The sequence below is a fragment of the Melozone crissalis genome, unplaced genomic scaffold (genome assembly GCF_028551555.1).
Source record: "Melozone crissalis strain CALT ecotype California unplaced genomic scaffold, PUWL_Pcris_2 ptg000014l_1, whole genome shotgun sequence".
Taxonomy (NCBI): Eukaryota; Metazoa; Chordata; class Aves; order Passeriformes; family Passerellidae; genus Melozone; species Melozone crissalis.
In genome coordinates this window covers 15622198-15640407 of record NW_026535792.1, presented here as the reverse complement: position 1 = coordinate 15640407, position 18210 = coordinate 15622198, and positions in this window count along the sequence as shown.

The following is an 18210-nucleotide window of genomic DNA, read 5'->3' as shown; positions in this document are numbered from 1 at the left end:
GCTCCTGCCCACCTTCCCTGTAGGGCCCTTTCAGGTACTGGAACGCGTTGCGAGCTCCCACACAACCTTCTCTTTCCCGGGCCGCGGCTTTCGCAGCCCCCGTGGCGCCTCCGCAGCTGCTCCAGCAGCTCGGGCGCTGCCCACAGCAGGCACTGAGGGCAGGGCAGGCAGCGGGCACTAAGGGCAGGGTAGCCGGGGATATGGGCAGCGGGCACTAAGGGCAGCGGGCACTAAGGGCAAGGCAGCCGGGGGTATGGGCAGCGGGCACTAAGGGCTGCGGGCACTAAGGGCAGGGCAGCCGGGGCTGTGGGCAGCGCCCAGCAGAGCCCTGCAGGCCCAGCAGCAGCGCCCGAAACACGGCACGGCTCATGGGGCTCCTGCCTCGCACTGCACCGAAGGCAAAGGGTTGTCCCTAAGGAAATAAACTCGTGCCAGCGCAGCTGTCCCAGGGCACGCCGTTACAAGTCTCCATGAGCTGGAGGACAGGAACATTACCACAGCCCACCCTGAGGGCAGAAAGGCGTGTGCTCAGGCTTCTACAGCTGAGCCTGACCTGGCTCTTGCTTTTAGTCTCTGATGCTGGATTCCTTCACAAGGATTTTTCCTTTGAGTATCCTTCTTCTTTCTTTTCTCTTAAATAAAAGGGTTTTTTCTTTGCTGGATGGTGGAATTTTATTTTTGCCTTCATCTTTAGCGCAGCGGCAATAGTACATGAGGCCACACTCCCAGTGGTGAATGAGTCAAGCAATAGTCATTTCTCCAGGCTGTAAGACATAGATAATACCTGGGGTTTAGACACTAATGCAGCCAGAACTCATCACCAGGCTCAGGCAGAAAAGAAGATTACTAAAAAGATGTCCCCATCTCAGCCTCTAATCAATCCATTTTCCTTTATGCCTGTGTCTCTTTTGACCTAAACTGCCATTGCCTTCCTGAATAGTGGCAGAGGGACTTGACACACTGATTGCAATAGTTATGCTCAAAACTGCATGAGCAACCCTAATTCTGGCCACTTTTTCCCTGTTCCAGGTTGAGATGATGCCTGACCTATCTCTGACAGACTGCAGGAACATGGGATGGGTGGGAAGGTGGTGGAGAAGAGAGGCTCCCCAAATTCTGCTGTGTAAAGCACGTTCAGGGTGCCCAAAGCTGAATGTCTTTGAAGAGATCACTCGTGTGACATCTCAAGGGTAGTTTACCCTTGCTGGATCAGTGCAGCCCTTTCCCATGACAGAACCCAGCCCAGACCCCAGCACACGAGGCTGCCTCTCATGCTGGCCACACGAGAGCTCCATGGGAACCAGGCAGGAGTGGCTGGGGCTGGTGCTGGCAGCTGTGGTGACAAGCAAATGAAGTGTTGGCAGACAAATGCTGGAGCTCTGTCTCTTGACAAATTCCAATAAGAAGCATCTCCAGGGATGTGCTGCACCATCACTCACTGGTCGTTTTCCTTTGCCAAAGACGCCCCAGTCTTGCAGGGCTCAGTCCTCAGGATGCCAGTGAATAAACAGCTGGTGGTTATCTCCCTTTGCTGGCTGAAGGCTGTGTCAGGTACATCCAGGGAAAGGAATTTTAGGGAGCATGGAGTATTTCTTGCTCACATGTAAAATCCTTTAACCCCAAATATTTAGAGGTTTGTGCCCTTCCTACATACCAGACAGATTCTTGGAAAGCAAATTGCATATATATTTGGTTTTAACACAATGTTTGGCTTTCAATTTATACTGAACATTTTCTTTCTTTTTGCTTATTACCACCTGGGCTACTGCACTGTTCTGCTTACTATTTTTTATGTGATTCTTCTAGAATTAAGTCCCTTAAGGAAATATGTAACTGCCTAGGAAGAAAGATGGTTTTGCAGTTTCCAGAATGTATTTTCCATTTCCCAGCTGGCATCCAACATCCTGAAATAAGTCAAATTCAAGGGAGAGCTTATCCAGAAGAAAGCAGGGATGGGTATTGCTGGTTTGTAATTAGAGCTGACAGAAGCAGGCTAAGCAGAGTCTTAGTGAAGAAGAGAATGTGAGTAGAGGGAATTATGTTGTGCTACTTGTGTGAAAGGCAGTCACTCCATAGAGAGAATTTCAATACTGCTGTTCACCATATTTCAGGCTTCAAACAGAGAAAGCAGTTTTGCTGTGGAAAAAGCTGAGCCAAATATTGCTCTCAGGTCTGTGTTCCACAGCAAGCCAGAGAGAACCCAGTGCAGTGCAAGACACTTTTCTAGTTGTGCCCTTCTTTCATCTTCCTCCGTTTTCCCCATAAAGACAGATAAAAGGCAATAGCAGTGACAACCAGACAGCATCCACAGCATCCATTCCTCTGCAGGAGAAGCAGGTTGATTCAGGAGTTTGAAGAACAGCCCTTTGAATAAAATCACTTCTAATCCTGGCTTCCATATGACTGCTGTACTTGAAGCTCAGCTGCACTAAATCTTACACTGTTCTTGTGAGGCAGTGAGAGATCTTCAGAAGGAAGGAGTAAAACTGTTCATAACTACCCATCGATGGAAAAAATAACACAGCAGCCTGGTTTTATTCCAACTGAATGAATGCATGAGGTTTAAAAGAAAATTTGGGAAACCTCTTTAGAAAATTTACTTAAGAAATTTAGGTCAGTCCAATCAATTGAGTCTAAAATCCACAGGTGAAGGTACAGAGCGGGTAAGACACACAGCAATATATGCATAGTCAAAGTTGGGGCAGCTGATTAAAAGATCACAAAGATATTTTGACTTTGTCATACTTCAGTAACAAACTGAAAGAAAGGGTTTGTAAAATTCAGATTGCACAATTTGTAAGAAGAAAATCAAGTGGTCACATTCTCCTGTGTCTTGTGCCACAGCAGCAAAGCCACAGGAATTAGGCTGTAAACTGAGAACATGGCAGACTGGATACTTCAGTAAGAACATGACTGAATGTTTAGTTTTGACACCACATGGTCTGAGATGCAATCTTTGTTTCTGTAAATTATTTTTTTTTAATACAGTATCCTCAGTGCTACCATGTTATCTTCAAGTATATGAATGTAAGCTTTGCTTTTTTGTCCCTTATGTCAAAGTAAGTAGATTCATGACTGCCAGAGGAAAAAGCATTTCTTCTTGACACAAGGGTATGGCAACAGGTCTGTGCTGTCTGAGCCCATGTCATGAAAGACACTAAAAGTCAGGATCCTTACTCATGCTAAGGTTCCACTAAGAAATAACACTACCTAGATTTCTCATACCTGGACTATTTGTTATCTCACACTGGTGTTTACTAATTGATTCACTGCTGGCAATTCAAGTTGCTGTCATAATTTTTCAGCTAAAATGCAGACACAAATTAAAGATACAGTCTTTTCTTACTAGAGCTGCCATTTAAACAGAAGTACTCAACTCTAACACCCCTCTAAAAGTCCCTCCCTAGCATTCAGCAGACTCTTAGTAAATCAGATGATGATGCTGTCTCATGAGTATCTAGAGATAGCACATGAACTGTTCTAAGGTTGGGTGTATGAACAGGTTCAAGTATCATGGAAGCTGCTTTTCAAAATTTATTACTTGAGCTCAGTACATTTTATTCTCCAGGTGTTCAAGGAAGGTGTTCAAGATGATTTTCACATGTGAGAGAATGCTTGTATACAGGATCCTGCAGAAACTGTGTTTGGGAGAATAGCCTTGCTGTGAAGAGTTCATTAGGACCAAAAGTGAAATTCAGTAAACGTGCTTACTTCCAATTACATCATGGAATAGAGGAATAATTTGGTGAACCTTTGCTAATCTGAAACCAGGCACCTATTTTCAGGTTGCAGCACTGTTGGGCCTCCTGTGTCATTAGGGAGCTTGAAAATTTGCCTTTTCTAGTTACTCAACAGAGTCTAAGTGAGTGCAAAGTCTTTTCCCAGAGATGTCAGGAAGAAGAAGGACTCTTTTGTGCTGATGGCAGATCAATTCAACTCTGAGTTGAGAGCCTGAGGTCTTCATTTCAGGAAGTGCAACAAGCAACTGGGGAGCCTCAAGCTACACTGCCCAGCTCTTGGAGCAGTCTGTGCAGTATCAGGCTTAACAGCCCTAGAGATCACATCTGGTTTGGTTCAGGCTGTGGTTGTTACTGACATGCTTGTTTTAAATGGATGGCATCTGTTGCCTTCTTTCCTCACCGCTGCTGGAAAGGGAGATGGGAGGCACAGTTCAGCTTTCTTACTTCAGGATTTTTTGCAAGCTCAGGCACTGCTGGCCTCTGGGAACAATTGTTCTCCTTCTCAGGAAGGTAGTGGTCACCTGCCATGTGCTCAGACACGCCCTGGGGAGCTAAATTGCTTTCTTTCCTCACTCACTGCAGGAGAAAGCTCCATTAGGCAAGTACCACTAGGGTCTTTTCTCACACCTGCAGGGAAGAAGGTGATGTGGGGGAGAGGTTTGGAGTAGAGGTGGAATGCTGGGCACCACTGTTGGGTGTATCCCAGCTGCAGAGGCCATGAGCTCCATCCCCTCATGGAGGGATGGCAGCAGGGAGCACGCTGCATACATCCACAAGAAAGAAATTTGAGGGATTTAGTGACAGCTGGCAAGAACAATCATTAAATAACACCCTTCAGCACCAGGCACTGCAATTCCCTAGTGCACAAGGGAAGTATGGATGGTGTTAAAACTCCTTTTAACTCCTGATTGCTAATAACTTCTTCTAATATGATGACAGCTCATCCACACCTGACAGTCCTCAGTCATCCATGGAAACCTCCACAGCAGGACAAGCCACTTCCTGTGGTTGTTTTCTGGAGCCCTGGGATGTGGCTTGCAGCAAGTTGTGCTTTGAGCTCAGTCATTGTGACCCAAAGGATAGAGAGGTGTTGGAGGTGTACTCAGGACTTCTTAATATAGTGAAGTGTTTGAGGCTTTCAGCAAGATAATCCCCAACTCCTGAAGCTAATGACCACTCAAAAACATGGCCCTCCTTCCTACAAACTGCCAACAGTATGAGCCAGGAATTGTATCCTCTGTCTGAGAAAATGGTCCTCAAGTCAGCACTGGGTAAGAGTCCCACAGACCTATGAGGCATACTGGGAGAGAAATCTGCTGTGGGAGCAGACAACCCCAACCTTTCTGCCTAAATACTGTCAAACACACTTCTTCTGGAGGTGGGAAGCCCACAGCTGTACAAGGAGAGATTTTCAACTTACACCCTAAAATAGGCAGGGTGCCTGAGCAAACTAATCTCCCCCACCCCTGGACCCTGGCTGAGAGAGGTGAGTTTCATGCCACTCACCATGGCAGTTCTCTCCACAAAAAGGGGCTGTGCTTCCTTCCTGGGTGCAGGCAGGGAGGCAGGTGGAGTCTCTCTTCTGTCATCTCTTTGACTATTAGAATTAGATCTTCCCTTCACAGCTATTGTAGTGTGTGGATCGCGTGGCTCCTGCAGATGGCATCTGCATCCTAGGGATGGAGTGAAATCTAGGCTGGAGCACGGCAGTGCATTAGAGAGATACCAAAGGAGCTTAGACAACACTGAACCCTACTTTTGTCACTCTGTTGTTCAGCATCCCACTGGGATCACCCATCTGCAGTTCTTTAGCAGAAGAGGAGCTGCTCCAGTTCTGCTGGCCTGGCTTCTTCTGCACAGACACTCTGAACTATTTTCTTTTAGATTTACACTCTCTTCCAAGTGCAGTTAGAGTCTTCCAGCCCCTCTTCATCGCTACTTTGCTGCCAGAGGTTTCTGCACCCCTTTATCCACAGCAGAGGCAGAAACACCTGTTATTGCTGGTTTTACTCTCCTCATTGTCTGAAAGTTTCACCTCCACATGGCATGTCCAAGGAAATAGCTGTCCTTTCTCTGCTGAGCAGCTCCCTGGCACACAGGGGGTTTGCTGGCTCCAGCAGAGTCCACCTGTCTATCAGTGCAGGCAGAGCCAAGGAGAGCATCCAGTCCTGGTGCCCAAGCCCAGTGTAGAGGGGAGAGCAGAGCAGGAGTAACCTGGCATCTCTCACACTCACAGCCCCCTTGTTCTTGTGAGCAATTCCATTTCCTTATTAGTAACCCCCACCATCCCACTGATCAATGTTGTTGCTGGGAAGTGCAGGGCATATAGGGATGGAGACTGTGGGGTCTAAAGCAAACACACAGGGAAGGAGGAGGAAGAGGAGGGGGAGGAGGGAGTAGAAGAGCAGGCATTTGAGCTAAGCTAAGCAGGATGATGCAGCTTCCAGAAGGAGGGACAGCAACAGCAGGAAGTGGCGTTTACTGGAAGCATTTTTAAAGTCAGTTGGGGAACAGCTGTGCTGATTTTAATCCAACTGGGCTGAAGTGGCTCCAGAAGAGCCAAAAAGCCCTTTGATACCCACCACCCAGGCAATAAAATGTTAATCACAGTTGAAAGTCTTTGTTCTCTTAGCAGTATTTTTCTGTTTAGCAGAAATGTACTGCTGCCTCCAGTCCCAGATCCCACTGCAATATGGACTGTGCACATGGAACAGAGACTGCTCCTGCTGCAATGGCCTCAGCATCTGATTCCTGGCAGGGAGCTCAGAGTACCAGTGACCATCAGGAGCCCTTCTGCCTCCACAGCACTGCCCTGTGTGTCAGACACCACTTGGTACAGGCAGGTTTTCTAAAGATGGGTGATACTGTGGCTCTGGGGGTTCTTGCAAATGTTTGAAAGTCTAAGAGAGCTAACAGGGCAAATTTAAAAAGGTGCAGGCTGAGGTTTGAAGGTCAGGTGTGAAATAGATTCTCAAAAGTACATGATTAAAATGATGAATCAGTAGAGGAGAGGCCTTGAAGGGCCTAATTTCTAACTATCCGAGTGAAGTTGGCAGTCGGTCTCCCTCTGGGAGGTCACAGGCTCCTGTGATATATGTACGTTCTCCTTGGATAACAGATTAAACCTTATTAATACAAGCTGCCAGCTGCTCTTCAGCACTGATCTCTAAGTACAGCTATCCCAATGGTGCGTGTCCCTTACACCTACAGCCTTGTTATACCAGACCTTAGTGACAGCTTGGTATGTTTTGTACATAGAGCAGGCCTGCCCTGCAGCTCAGGGTTCACCAGGGCTCAGTTCCTGCCTTATCATCCAGGAATGCTGTGAGGGGTTCCACAGAAATGAACCAGGCTTCCTACTTCCCCAGATGGTTCACCCCATCCTTGAATTTTCTCGGTTCCCTTTTTGGCTCAAAATGTGTTTTTTGTTTTTTTTTCTATTTAGTTTAATTTAAATTATGTACCAAATTTTCTTAAAACTCAGAGGAAGTAACACAAAAAGACACTCCAGCCTTGCTGTGTTATCAGATAGCATTAAGTGTGAACTGATAAGGTGACCTGTATTCTGTTTTAGAAGTGCATATAGTTTAGATTTCTTTCTCTCAGATATTTTCATCACTTTCAGGGATTAGGAGAATCTCAAGGCTGCCAAAAAGCTCTTATCAAAAGCAGGCATTTTCTACATCATCTGACTGAAGCTCATGGCATCATCTAAACAGGAAGAGGAACTTGGAACAAACTTTTCTGTGTCTGTTGTAATACTGTTGAGTGCCAAAATTACTGGGATGTTTTCTGTAATTGGCTGCTTTTTCAGTAGAAATACTACCCTAAGCCTACTGAGTTTTCATAGTTAATCTTCCTTGCTGATAGAAGTTTGGGGCCTGATTGATGTTTCTTGACAAAAAGAAGTGTGTTTCTGAAAACATTCTTACTGTTTTCCACTTAATGCTCTTTGCTGAAATATCTAATTTTGCAGAGGGCACTAGAGATGCTACTCCTTCTATCTGCAAATAAAGGCAAGTCATAAAGTATTTCTGATATTCATTATGACTGTTCATGCTGTCATGATCTCAGTGATGATTTCCTGCTTCAGACTCTTTTGTATACATCTCTTGGAGATTTTAAGAAACCCTTCATCCTTGCAGTTTTTGTCTATTTCTGGTTCTTACTGTATTAATAGGCTCCTTTATACTCTTACCTTTGTTGCCATCAGAATATAAAGCTGAGGTGAATTCTAGGCAGAGCCTGTTTCCATTATTATCTTTTTTTGAAGGAATCATTTGTCTTCATTATCTGCAGCTGTATCCTGAAGGATTTTAAAAAGGTACATATGATATTTTCCACTTATGGGAGCTTGGGGTTTATGCAGGGCTTTTCCCCCTCCTCCTGCCTGTTAAAAAAAGAAGTTTTGGCTCCACTGCTGGCGTGACAGTATAGAAAGTGTCTCACAGACAGACTGTCTCTCAAAGAAGCAAGAATCCTAAAACCCAGCAGATTCACGTCTAAACCTCATTCTTTTCCTACTGCATTATGAATCAGTGTACCCTGCTGCAGTTTCTTTCCCTCTGCAGTTTTCAGCATACTCCACCTTTTTAATTTCCTCTGTAGCTCTACCTACAGCTGGCAAACTAATCAGTTTGCCTGAGCAGTGCACCTCAAAATATTTGTTTATGTGGAGTGAGTCTAGCTGCATTTTCTGTTTCCCATCATCTGCTGATCATCTTGATCTCTTTCAATGTTTGATTCAGGTACTGAGCTCAAAGAACAATTATTTTATTCAGAGCAAGGAAGTGAGGCACTAGAAAAAACTTAATATGAGCTAGCTGTGAAAATGAGTGTTTGGCACACTTAGCATGAAGAGAAGCAGAGACTTTTAGCAATAGCACAAGTAAGAGAGTTATGAAGTCACTGTGTGGACTTACAGAAATGCACAATTCAATTTCTTCCCACTATAGGGTCTACATTGCTACAAACCTCTGTTGCCACAGAATATTTAATGTTGCAAACATCTGGCTTAGACTTAGACAGCTGTTGAACATAGGCAATTTCAGCTTCACTCCTTTTGCTTTCAGTCAATCCCTCCCACAGCCTTTGTTGCTGTGACCTACATTTTGAGCAAATGCTTTCTGATGGCATTTCAAAAGAAACTAATCTTGCACTCAGACTGAATCATGGCTGGATTGATCTGTGCTCCATATTCTGTGCATATGTAAGTTTATTTCTGCCTCCATCCCAGAGCAGCAAATCCTTAATGATCTGTGCTTGCACACAGGCTCACCTGCAAGCCACAACTGCCTGGAAGGAACTTCCAGGGCTTTTCTTTCTCCAAAAGCTAAGCTGCTGCTGGCTACAAGGACTAAAGATTTATTAACGGTATAAAATCTTTTTTCAAAATTCTAAATGTGCAAAGGAAGATAAAAGCTTTAATTAATAACTTTAAAAACATGCCATAAGACTAATAATGATGCTCCAGTAATTACTACATACCCTGGTTATACTGTGCTAACTAAATTCCCTATCCAGTTGTACTGTCAATAATACACCATGTGGAGAGCAGGATACCAGTGTCAGTGTTTTCCCTGAAGTGAAGCATCCTCACAGCCTCCAGAGCTCTGGGATCAACAATGAGACAGAGTGAAAGAAAAGTACAAGAAAGGCAGCTACTCAGAGAGCTCTTTTACGTTAAAGAATGTACTCTTAGATTTCTGGGTGACAATGATGGCATTGAAATGGCCCTTTGAGAACAATGGATCAATATTAGTCTCCTAAATGTATCATATACCTACACCCTAAGAGGCAACTTTTTCTTTGTTTATTTATTTCTCCAAATTACGGTGCCCATTCCTTTCCTGTTAAAGGTGCTGAAGCATCTACTGCTGCAGTTCATGAACTTTTCCTTATTGTTTTTACACAGACAGTGCAATTGTCCTGTTCAGGCATTATTAAAGCCTTGCTATTACAAGGGGACAGTCTGATTCTGATTCTGATTCTGGCACTGTCACATTTACACAAGCACTCACTCCATAAGAGGGACTGCTGCAGAGAAAGTGCTACACTTATGGACTTGAACCACGCACCACCACACCCTCAGCTGTGGAAGGATGGGAGTTTGCATCCCTCTGAAGCATCCTCTCATAGACTGAGCAACATAATACAATAACACCAACCTCTTTCCAGTCCTCTCCCAGGACATCACTGGGATTATCCCTGCACTCACAATGAAATGCTTCACGCTGCCACCAAAGCTGCAACATGGATGCAAAGGGAAATGAAATCAGCTGTAGTAATTTCTGGCACTGAGGCCCAGGGCTGATGGGGTTCCTTGCAGGGACATATGGTCATTAACCCTCACAGAATAAGGGGTTTAGATCCTTTCAGTCAGGACAATGGGCTATATGCTAGGAAATGCTAACTTTGTGCAGCAGAGATTTACTCACACCTTTTGGGACCTCAAAAGCTGGTAGCTATTGATTGAGGCAGGGGTGATGAAGCACAGTCACAGCTGCCTTCATCTTTCATGTGGGGTCCATGGAGACCACTCGTAGTAGCAGGCAGAGTTCCCTATTGATTCAAGTGGCTTGGCAATTAAAAAACTTGTTTTCATCCTTTCAGTCATTTACCTTTCACCAGATGAAGCCAAGAGGCTCAGCCAACCTCAGCCAATGGCTGCCCAACTAAGGTGGATGCACCCAGCTGTAACTGCAGATAAAGCTGAGCACAGCTTCATTTCATGCAAGTGAGAGTTGCCTGAGACACACACACACCCCAACAGATGGGACAATGTTTCCCAGACACAGACTGAGGCCAAAAACCTGGTGAAGTGAAAATGGTGTGGCTCTGGAGAGGCCTTGCTCAGGGGAGAGCTGAGAGGGGAGGCACTGAAGCAAGGCTGTGTGATTTTTCTGTGCTGCTTAAATCCCCCTCCTTTCCCTCCAGCTCTCCACTGAAATTCAAGAGATGACAACCTCTGTGTGGGTCATTTGAACCCCATGGGGAAGAGGAGTGTGACTTTCTATCCCCAGGACTATTGTCCCAGAGTGTTTACAAAGGCTGAAGCTTAGGAGGGCCTCAAACCATCCTTGTTCAGCATACAGCACAGTGGAGTTGGGGGCAGTGGAGGGGCTCTGCCCTCCTGTGCACTCAGTAATACCAATGGTAACAACTATGGCAAAGGCACGGCCTCAGCCCAGTCCATTTGAGGGCCTAAAGCACACATGGACTTTCCATTAGGGAAGTGGATGTGTTTTTTCATAAATCACTTTGCTGCCTAAATAAAATAAAAGGCCATTTCATTTTCTTAGCCACAGTTTCATAAAACAATAGACAAGAATGCCCAGTTTATCATGCACATGGAAGACAAGAGAGCAGAATAATGCATTCAAGCTACAAAGATTTCCAGAAACAATAGAGGACTTTGCCATGTGTTGTGGAGAAAACATCTCTGGTGAAGGCTCATGCAGGTTGAATGCCTTCTGGCTCTTCTTGCAACACTATGCATGAGAAGACAGTAGTTGTACCAATATAGGAAAAATTGTGCCCTAAAAGTCACATATAAGACAAAGCACTGTTGCTATTTTTAGAGTTAGAAATGCAGCTGGCACTCTCCAAATGGACTTTGAAAGAAATCCTTTATGCCTACACCCATGGTTTCCCTGAGCAGCCTTGCACTGAGATCTCCCAGTGCTGAAGTGTGTGTATGCTGGGCAGCTTTGAGCAAGGAACCATCTTCCTTTCAGGTGAGCAGCACTGAACACAACTTGCAGGACTGAAACCTCAGCTAGGTGGAGTGAAAAAGCTGTGTGAGACTTCCTTAAATGTAAGGACACCCTTGCATCTATTTTGAAAGAATAAAAGTGTATTCCACACAAACACCTTCTGTTCATGGCTGCAATTCCTGACCATTCACCTTCCTCTCATCTCCTCCATTCCTGAGCCTTATTCCTCCACTCAGGCAAAAAGGCATATCTTGACACTGTTCAGGCAGGGGCAGAGGAGGAGCAAGAGCTGCTTCCTTCACCAAAAGCAAGTTTTGGGCTGCTGAATGGCACTGGCTCTGTGTATTGCATCCCTGTTGCTCCATGAGCCCTTCTCACATTTTGTTGCCATGGATAACCCTCCAAAGCCAGCTAGCTCCTTCCATCTTCTGTTAAACTCTGGGCAGTGCAGAAACTCAGTGGGTTCCACTGGGAACATCTGTCCAAACTTCATTTGAGAAGTTGAGAGAAAACTTTGAGAGAAAACTTCATTTTAAAAAGCACCTTTACATATATGTGGGTAACTATGGTAATAAAATTCTTGCAAAGCAACAATGCGACTTCATAGGAATAAGTTTAAAATTGCTGCTCAGAGTGCAGTGTAACAGGGTGATTATGTGCCTCCAGGACTGCTGAGTGAGGGGGAGATTCCCACTATTCCCAGCTGCTGAGCACCGTGGTGTTTGTAGGTTCTTATCTTTTCCTTGATCTCCTGTTTAGGACCAGCTATGAGAACTGTTCTCTTCACCAGCTGGCTGTTATGGGGCTGCCATTAGAGGCTGGTGCTGTGCCCAGGACAAAGAGTGGTGGCCCCCTGCCATCCCCAGGGGCTGCCCCTGCCTCCAGCCACCCAGCTGTGACGCTGCTGCCTGCCACAGGAACGCTGGCGCTGCGGCTCTCTTGAATCGGCTCCAGAAACTTAACAGTTAACTCCTGTCTTGTTTATAGAGAAATGTATTTTAAATTCTTATCCCAACATCTTCTTCTTCAACATACCAACTTTCTCTCCTCAATTTCCCTCTGCATTTACTTTGTGTTATTAAATGATGAAATCCAGCTAATGGGCACCCTAATTATTGCAGCATCCAAATGACAGGCTTCAGGCAAAATGATAATTACTTATTCAAAAGTATTCATAAAATTAACATATTCTGAATAAATTCAGGCTTAATTTAACAGGCCACTGCACTTATTACAAGCATTTAGCACATCCAATTGTTTAAACTTAGTAGAAAGCAACTTACTCTTTCAAAAAATATCCGGGTCAGAAGTAGATGTAGCCATAATTTGCCCTAACAAAAGCAAATGTCAAACAGTTTAGGGAGCTATACAACAATTTGTTCAAATGCTTGTAAGTTAAAGAGCCTACAAAGAAGCTCTTCCCAGGCTTTTAATTATGGCAAAGTATTCAAACCCTTTCTTAAATTTTGTTTCTCAGCCAAAATCAAGAAGGAAAGAAGTTATAAAAAAAGTTATAAATTCCCTTTCTCTCCTGCTCCTCCTCCCTATCTTGGAACAGACACAGGGCTTTATGCTGAGATCCTTCTAAGGTTCCAAGTATTATATTTGAGATTTATTAGACTTTGATATACAGTGCAGAGTGTTCCCCACTGACATACTAACACACTAAGTGCTAGCTCTGGTGAGAGGGGAAAGAGCTATTTGTGTTCACATGGAAAATCTTGTGTGCCACAGTGTCAACCCCCACGGCAAAATCAAAAAGCTTTGGGAGAATGATGGAATGATTCATTTCATAGCACCATTCACCCTACCTGCAGGAGTGTCCAGTGTTCCTTCTGTCACTAAAACTGTGTCACCTGTACATGTCTCATTGTATTTCAGCCTGGTTTCTCAAGACTGGGAGGAGGTCTTTCAGTCATGCCATCTCTCTGTCTTTCAGTCAGGGAGAAGTGAGTAACTTTTGAACAAAATGGGTCACTTTCCAATGAACTGAAAGAAAAGCAAGCAAGCACTAAGTTCATCGTTAGCTAGGGCTACTAGAGCTGTGTGAAAATCAGGTCCTGTGGCATGATGGCTATTTCACACAGACAAACACACACTACACGTCTCTTGCCTCCTCCTTCCCTCTCTTGAAAACACAGTTTTGTGCCCATACCACCTGGGACCCTGACTATGAGATCAGGAGAAACATTGCAAGGTGTCCCCCCTCCCAGGTCCTGGAGTATATTCTTAGGTTCCAGCAGGATGAAACATTGGCAGCAAACCAGTGGATTAACTAATTCTCCTGTTACTTAAACAATGGCAAGGAAGAAAGCTCTATCCCTGAAAAAGATCCTTTTACAACACTCTGACCATTCCCATAGCTGCCCTGTGACCTGTATTGAAGATTTCTTTTGTTGCTGCAACAAAATCAACAACAGCAACATTGCTGTGTAGCCTGTACTGGAAATGTATAACCTGTAATGGAAAACATGACAGATCCTTGCTGTTTCTTCTTCCTGTTCATCAGATAGTATTGATATCCAGTTCATTAAAAGAATTATGGAGTAAATCACACTTGAAAGAACAGGATACCAGTCAGGTCCAGATGCTTTCAATTTACTTCACTAAAATACTTCTGATTAAAACACATTACTAGTGACGTGTCTTAAAAGGAACTTGGACTTCAAGCTCTGTAATAACTGCAATATGTTTCCAGTCTCAGAACTTGCCACATGCCTAAGCTCAGTGTTAAAAACTCCTGCAAAAAGAGTTATTAGGTGCTTCCTTCAGAGACAGGCTTTCTCACTGCAGTCATTGCTGATGTCCTGGCACACCCTACAGAGGATCATGCAAATTAATATAATTATTTAGATGTTCCAGACTCACTACGCATCATTATGGCATAGTGTCAGGTCTACACAAAGTTCCACATATGGAACAATTTAAAAATCTCCCAGCTACAGCAAGAGAAATGGAAAGCAATAGCTTCAGCAATCATCAGCATCTTAAAAGCAGCAGAATCTCAGCACTGACATGGACTATATATTAGTGCTCAAAAGATCTTTCTGAGTAACTTTGATATGCAGGCCCCCAGAAGTCTCAGGGAAGAGTCTTAGGCACTGAATTCTGGAGGAGAGAGGACCTTTACACTGCCCCACTACAGCTGTTCCTATCTGCAGTTCTGTAAAAACACTACAGCTCCAATTGCACCTTTATCTCCCACCACCAGCAGCTACTTAGACACGACAGCTTCAGCACCTTGAAAACTTTCTGTGAACTCATCAGACTTATGATGAAATCAGTCCTCCAGCTCCACATGAACATCCTGTGAAGATTAACATTTAGATAATTATCTGCAGGGCTTTTAAGAAATCTGTAGTTCAGACAGTCACCTAGGCTGTCACATCCTTTCTGCTTGAGCAACTGAACTGCCTCTCCTCATGAGCCACTGGTTTTTGCAGGAGAGAGCAGTATCTGGCAGAAGACTGTGGTATTGTCTGCTGCAGAAACCATTTCAAGCCTCACCATCTCCTTTTCGGGTTGCAGTGTGTGACCATACAGCAAATTCTAATGGCAAATCTTACTCAAGCTTGTAAAAGAGTTTAACTGCCTTGTTCCTCTTTGTTCTGAGACCATGGCCAAAGAACTGTGTGCTTGCCACAAATCACGTCAGCAGAGCATCAGATTGTCCCACTTCTGACATGGCAGTGCTCAGACAGCATGTATTTTAAAAATATTCAAAGACTCTGGATTCTGTAGCCATGTGGGATTTGGGGCTTCCTGTTAGCAGAAATGTTCCCTTTGCACTCAAGTGTGCAAGAAATGATCACTTGAGCTAAAGCAGCACTAGGTATTCAGAGCATACAGCACGCAGTGGGACAGCTCTGATCCACACAAAAAGAGCTGGTGAGACAGATATCTGTGAACTGAACTATTCAATGCAGTGTCACATTCCTGCTGAGAATTTTTTCTGTATTTTGAGTCTCCCACTGTGGATTATTTTGATTCCAGCTTCACTGTCTGATCTGTTTACTGGTTAGAATGTTTATTTTTCCTGAAGAAAAACAATAAATGTTTTATGAAAGCAGCTTAAGAATAAAGTACAGAAAATCAAAGGAAAATCCTAAAATGAACTCTTCTTGCCTTAGGGCAGAGAACGTGGCCACTGGATCCTAGTGCTCCACTCATGTGGGCTAGAATTGTTGTTGTGAGATGTTCCCCATGTTGCTGCAGATACCCCTGGAACCCTTTCTTTGTCTCCCTGTAGCAGCTGCTTATCAGCATGGCCTGGGCAGTGCTCAGTGCCAAGCCTGCAGGGACAGGGGCTGGCAGTCACTTGCCCAGTCACAGCCACCCCAGTTGTGATGTCCTCAGGCTTTGTCCCTGGTCTCCTGCTGTCCTTCCAAAGAAAGGTACAGCTCCCCTGAAGAGCCTGCTTTGTGCAGATGTCTTGGATACAGAGGATATCTAAAACAGCTGTGGAAAGTTACCTTTAGGCATAATACTGAATACTTACTTGTACTGTATCCATTCAAGGACTGTTCAGACAATGGCAAGACAAAGCCTTTAAACTTCAAGGAGGAAGACTTTTCACCTTCTTAGCTGGCTGTATTCTGCTGCCTTTGTGTGGAGAAATGCTCTCAAACATAAACAGCAGTACGTAATACACTCACGAGGAAAGTTCCCTCCTGCATTCATTTCTACAGTCAGAAGTCCTTTGGCCATCAGCATCATCCTGCAGAGCTCAGGAGTTTGGCTGGTAGGGCACAGGGATGTGCAAGACAGCAGATGGGGGTTGGTGCTTATGCATCCAGTGGTCAATCAGCAGCCATCCAGATGGAGGTGGGCCATGTTTGTCACCAGTCAGTGCTTAGAACCACAGAGGGTTTCCAGCCCAAGTGACAAAAGTGTTGCTTGGAACACAGAAGCGTGAGGAGAAGATTCTTCTTGCCCACTGATACATGTAACTGTGAGCCAGGCTCTGTCCCTGCTTGAGCAACTGAACTGAGCCACAGACAGTGTCACTTTGACTTGAATTGGGAAGGCAATATCTGTGAAATCCCTGGGGCCTTTTTCAGACATCCATATGCTATCAACTAATCAACAAACCACTTATGTAACCCTCAGGTGCTCCATTGTCCTTTGGTTTTTTAGGCACCTTTGCTTATAGAAGTCCCTCCCTCCTGTGTGCAGAGAGCAGCTGCCTGAAGCTTTCAGGACCCCATTCTGCTAAGGAACCATTTAACACTCAGACATCACGAAACTTAATTTTTGTGGATGCAACACAATACAGTAACTCTACTCTGCTTCCATCACCTCATCTAGGGGTGTGTGTGTGCATGTGAATTCATTACTTTTTACACAAAAATTGGATAACACTGTTGGCTGCCATGGCATTATTCAACATCCATGTTCCCAAAGGAGCTTAATCTCAGCAATGAAAAAAAAAAAAGCAGGAGACAACTCCAAGGCTTTTGGCCAATAAATTCACTCCAAATCCTTTACTGCCTAGATTTGAAGGCTTTTAAATCCAAGAGGACTCACAAAATGCAATTTGGCCTTTGCACTTTCAACAATGAGCCATAAAACTAACACCCTGGACCAGTTCTAGTCTCTGTTCATAGGAATTTACCCATGCACTAGTAAGTTTATTATAATTTCACAAAAGTCAAGTGGTAAAGCTTCCACACTGAAATTATTAAAGAAAGGAACTTCTGTCATGCCAGACTGCAAATGAAGCTTAGGAGAACAGCTTCAAGCCTGTGAGAAGAAAGTTCCCAGTTATTCAGGGTTGCTCACGTCTCCAAAGCCTGTTTTTAATCATAACTCCTACAAGCTCGTTACATAGCTCATGCTTTACTACTTGGATAGTAGTTGCCAACTGGATGGAAACCTGATTTGGGATTTTCCAGTTTTTGGGAAACTTTGGGAAAGTTTTCTGAAGAACATTTGCTTGAGCAGCACAACAGCTTAGCTTGAGCCTTCCTAGAAGAGAAACACAGAAATCGCTACTTCCATTAAATGCACTCACTGGCTTTAGACAGTTTGAGGCCCATGCCAACGCCTTGCTAACCCTCACAAACTGGGCATTAGGACTGTTTTAGACACAGGTGGAAAAGGTGATTGCTAAGAGTGGCATTTTTTCTTGGAATGGCAAAACAGCCCTGCTACTCACTGGCTTTGTCTCTACTACTTGCCCCTTCAGCTTGTACCATCCTCTACATCCACCACACAATTTCTTGGTGGTGGAGGCAAAGCCTTTGTGGTGTTGGTGGGCTCCTGGTGCTCTGGGATATGACTTGTGCCAATATATCCTGCAACACACTGTTATTGACTGCTCAGCCTTGATGTGGCAAGACAGTTCTTGTCTGCATCCCTGAGCAGCTTTGAGCGAGCTGAAAGCCTGGCACTTTTTTGTGGAGACCTTTTGGCACAGCTGATTGCACAAGCAGATCCAGATACTCCTGAAGTGGAACTTGTTTATAACAAAACACCCAACTAGTTTAATTTGAATCTTAAAAGATGATAGAAAATAAAGATAGATCTCTGTCTTCCTCTCTCTTGGTTTTGTTCTTACAGGGGCGTAGCATAAGAACGAAAACAAGAGGGAGGAAGACAGGGATCTATCTTTCTTTTCTATCTTCTTCCAAACTCAATGAACTAATTTCAGCCCCTGCCTCAGTGTTGGCCAGCATGCACTCTATTTAATTGATACCAATAGAACCAAGGTCCCAGAAACAGGATTTGGCTTAAGGTTAGAGTGTGGAAGAAAA